The sequence below is a fragment of the Myotis davidii genome, unplaced genomic scaffold, assembly GCF_000327345.1.
Source record: "Myotis davidii unplaced genomic scaffold, ASM32734v1 scaffold333, whole genome shotgun sequence".
NCBI lineage: Eukaryota > Metazoa > Chordata > Mammalia > Chiroptera > Vespertilionidae > Myotis > Myotis davidii.
The window spans coordinates 390,398-395,342 of NW_006285266.1; positions in this window are offsets into that span (position 1 = coordinate 390,398).

Consider the following 4,945-nt stretch of genomic DNA (forward strand, 5'->3'; position numbering starts at 1 on the left):
AAGGCCCACCTTTCTGAGGACCGGACAGCTTTAGGATCTCTCCAACGTCTTCATTTTAGAGAAGAGAGGGCTCCCCTGGTACCCAAGGCTCTTAAAAGTCACCATCACCTGCCCCAGCCCGACGCCTCCTGCCACCGCAGCGTCTGGCTGGTGCTGGGTGGTTTATGGCTCTTCGTTGAATGGAATGAGTGCGCTGGCCTTTAATACAGATCTGGTGAGGGCTGCGGAGGACCCATTCAGACCCCATCACTGACGGACACCTCACCGCCCAGCCTCTTCCTACTAACAACGTTATTGAGATGTAGTTTCATATCATAAAGTCGCTTTTTCAAGGCGCAGCGAGTTCTTCCCCTGCCCTGCCTTCCGGTCTCACTATTCCACCGCTGTCTGAGCCTCGGAAGCTCAGGTGAGTGACAGAGCACCTTCTGGCAGGTGCTGCGGGAGGAGGGACTGCTGGGAGCCTTCAGGTCGCCTTCCCGGGTGCTGCCTGGGCAGGAATCCTCGCCCCACGTGAGTGCCGCAGATGGGCCAGACACAAGCAGCCTGGAGGCTTCCGGAACAAACAGTGTTTGGGAGGTTGTCATATTTTATTTTCTGTTTTGTTTTGAAAAGAAGCATTTCACCAAGAAGGCAAACTTCCTCAACGAAAACGGAATAGCCAGGCGCCAGGAGCATGGCTTGTGACGTGGGCCATCTCCCAGGAGAAGACAGATGGGCGCGGGCCCTGGCGGTGGGTGTTGCCTGGTTCCGAGAGGGTCGCCCTGAGGCCACGCGGCAGAGGGGAGCGCCATCCGCCCATCAGAGGGACCTGGGTCCTGGGTCCCAGCTCAGGGCGGCTCTAGTCTTGCCACGTTAATACATTTCTGTGTTAGCAGATTAAGCACATCCCTGCTCGTGGCTCAGCTCTGACCATTTGGTTCTGCTCTGGAATCTTCAGCAGCTCCCCCTGGTCCCGGAGCTCAGTTCATCCCACCTTGGCCCACAAGGACCCATGAGCTTCACCTGCTCGTGGCCCCCCTTTGTGTAGTTGAGCTGGGCCACTGCCTTTCACAGGTGCTGCCCAGGGGTCCTGCTCCTGCCTGGACCTCCCTCCCACCATCATGTCCAAACCCCACAGCCGTCGAGGTGCCTCTCCAGTGCCCCTCCAAACCTGTCTTGATCACTCCCATGTGGTGAGATCCTCCTTCCTGGGCCTCTCAAGCCGCGTAGGACACTTCTCTTGCTCTTCTTCAGTTCTGGTCCTTAAGTCTGGCTCTTCTGTTATTGGCTTAATCTTCTTATTCTTGAATCCTCTCCTGGAGGATGGGGGCTACGCTTTCCGCGCCTTCTGTGCTCCCAGCACCGAACACCTTTGCGTAGGTGTTGATGGAAGTGAGGCCACATATGCGCACTGCCTGCTGGTGGTGGAGCCAAGAGCAGGGTCTGGCTCCTTTAAGCTAGTGAGCCCTTATCCACGGGACACGGGTTCTCCTGTCACCTCTCGGCATCCCTAGCTCAGAGGGACACAGGGACGGAGTCCTCAGGGCGGCAGGCAGGTGGGCGGCGGGAGGAGGTTGTACACAGCCTGTGTGTCTCTGGGGAGTCCCTGGTGGTCTGGTCACTCGGGAGGGACGTGGGCAGAGGAGGGGTGTTGGCTGCCCCATCACAGAGGCACCGGGCCTGCTCTCTGGGGGTGGGTTGGGGGCAGTCACACTGAGAAGAGCCAGGCACCATTCGTCTTTTTGAGTCGTATCGCTAATGACACATAAGTGGGGGGTGGAAATGTTCAAGCTTAGCAAACTGCTGTAATAAAGATTGGTTTGGCCAATAACCATCAAATTAAATCTAGGGGGAAATTTTGATGAGGAGCAGGATATTAGTATGAGCTTACAGTGTCCCTCTGCAGAATGCTTATAACTTCCAGGGAGAAAAATCCTACCGTGAGGAAGCCAATAGCATCGTGCCTGGTGATTTAACAGCAACCTTCCCTGGACCCTGCAAACACTGTGCTAGGCGAAGGCAGCCAGTCACAAAGGACAGCGTGTCCCCATCCTGCACGGTGCCACTGACATGAAATGTCCAGGACCGGCCCATCTGTAGAGGCAGCAGTAATTGTCGGGGGGGGACGGGGGCGGGAGGAGGACTAGACAGTGATGCTGACGGAAGTGATGAAAATGATCTAACATTGATTATGGTCATGGTTACATAACTCTGACGATACTGAAGCCACTGAATTATTAAGGGTGGATGTTACATTGTGTGGATTATATCTCAAACCTGTTAAAAATGAGCATCGGTGAGGAGGGACAGACAGACAGCACATGCCCTGATGTGACGTCCTGCGAGGGACCCGCATCACTCCTGCGGTATTCTGGCTGGGAGTGCAAATCCTGAACTGAGTCATGAGGAGATATCAGAAAAGCCCATGTAAGGATTTTCTACAAAATACCTGGCCTGTGTTCTCCAAAAATATCAGTCATAAAAGATTGAAAAAGACTAAAAGCATGACAACTAAATGCAAAGGATGATCTTGGATTATATCCGGTACTAGAGGAAAAATGACTACCAATAAGGACATTAGTAAAATGATTGAAAAAATTGGAATATAGACTGTAGATTAGATAAAATATATTCACCTGGCTGGTGTGGCTCAGTGGTTGAGCATCGACCTAAGAACCAGGAGGTCACAGATCAATTCCCGGTCAGGGCACATGCCTGGATTGTGGGCTCATTCCCCAGTGGGGGATGTTCCGGAGGCAGCTGATAGATGATTCTCTCATCATGGATGTTCCCATCTCTCCCTCTCCCTTCCTTCCTGAAATCAATAAAAATATATTTAAAAGTATATCCATATCACATTTCCCGAAATTGATATCCATAATATGAATATGTAAGGGAATACATACCTTTGTTCTTTGATAAAATATCATATGGTTAGAAGCCAAACATACTGAAATATTAAGGAATAAAGGCCTGTGATATATTCAGCTTACTTACAAGTGGTTCAGAAAAATGATAATATGAAGAAAGCAAGAGAGAGAAGGATAAAACGAATGTAAAGGGTTAGAAATTGGCAATCTAGGCAAAGGGAGGATGGGAGTTCTCTGTATTATTCTTGAAACTTCTCTGTAAGTTTGAAAGTATTTTAAAACAAGGAGTGAAAATATCATATGGTTAGAAGCCAAACATACTCATACAGTTCACAGCAATTTCACCGAAATCCAAATTACTGCGCCTGGTGTTAGTCACATCCTTTCTCGTCACTGAAGGCCTCTCTCCCAGCTCTAACTCACTCAGGGCCACCTGGAGCCACAGGAAGGAAGTCAAGGTACAGCTGGCATTGGCTCGCAGATCCCAGGCCCTCCAGAGAGGTTGCCCAGGGATCCCTGCTGTTAAAAGCCCATGGTCGCACCAACGCTCATCGCAGCCTTTGGGTGTCAGCTGTCCCTCCGCTCCACAGTGCAGGCTCGATTATTACGAAAGTGACTTTCCCAGAAAGCTGGGGCCAGTGCCCACAGCTCGGTTCCTGGCAGGGGCTGGTTGGAACTGAACGGGCTGCATCGGTAGCCGTCCTTGGGGGCCGACCAGGAATGTAAATGCTTCGGCCAGAGCTGGACCAGAGCCCAATGCTACAGAGCTATTTGGAGAGTTCTTTCTCTTCTTGGTCATTCCTCTTTTTGACATCTCAGGATGGAGTCAAGAAGCATTCATGGACCTCAGACCAACAGCCAGTGACCTCGCCATCCCAGGAAGGCACGGCCGCGCTGCCTCTGAACCTTGGCTACCCTGAGGGGTCATGTGAGCGGAACACACAACTGGAATCTTTCTGTGGCCTGACTCCGAAGGGAACAAACAAAAACATGGCCATCTTAGGCCCAAATAAGTGGGGTTTTAAGGCTGGAGAAAGAAAGGGGGGCAGCGGAGGATGCACCGAACCTTGCAGGTTGGGCTTGACCGAAAGAGTTGGCTAGTCCTGGGCTTCAGTGCCGAGGCCAGACTCTGCGTCTGAACATCCTGAGAAGAGGGCCTTGGGAAGTGATCGGGGCGAAAGGAAAGCCACGCCAAGCCACGGCTTTGGCCAGATACCTAATTGCTTGGGCCCACTCTTGGGCAAGACTGCTGTGCGTTTTATTCCCCCTATAGCTTCTCCCCTAAGCCCAGTGCAGCCGGTGTCGCAGAAAGTTCTCGATCTCCTGGTGCAGGTTTCCCTGAAGACTCGAGAGCTGGGTCTGCCCTGTGTCAGGATGCTTGGCGATCAACCGAAGCACAGCCCGGGGGTCGGGGGAGCATTGATGTCTCCCCAGTGCTGTTTGGAGAGACATCATTTCACATTCTGCGTGGGGTTCCCCACCCACCACGCCCAGACAACAGGATCGGCACAACCACCAATCATGAGGGGAAACACACTTGATTCTTTTTATTTTTTTAAAATATATTTTATCGATTTTACAGGGAAGAAGGGAGAGGGATAGAGAGTTAGAAACACCGATGAGAGAGAAACATGGATCAGCTGCCTCCTGCATGCCTCCCACTGGGGATGGAGCCCACAACCAAAGTACATGCCCTGGACCAGAATCGAACCCGGGACCCCTCAGTCTCTGGGCCAACGCTCTATACACTGAGCCAAACCGGTCAGGGCCACACTTGATTCTTAACATAAGTCTGAAGACAATACCAGCTAGGGGGTAACGGGTGCAATGATGAAATCAAGATGCATTGAAATCAAGTGTCTCTTCTTTTGGGTTATCTGGTCTACCTACCAGTCTACTTTTGGGTTTTCATTCATCATGTGGGTTAGTCTTACCTCTTCGACTGCGCCTTCTCTGTGTCTCCCCCTAGTGTGTGGGCCAGTGCAGAGCACTTGGCAGGACCCCAGCAGACTGCTGACAGAGTGAGCTCTTGGGGGAGCGGGCTCTGCCGGGCTGCAGCCCAGTCCCCCGGCTTCTCATGCCGGCGCCGTCCCCAC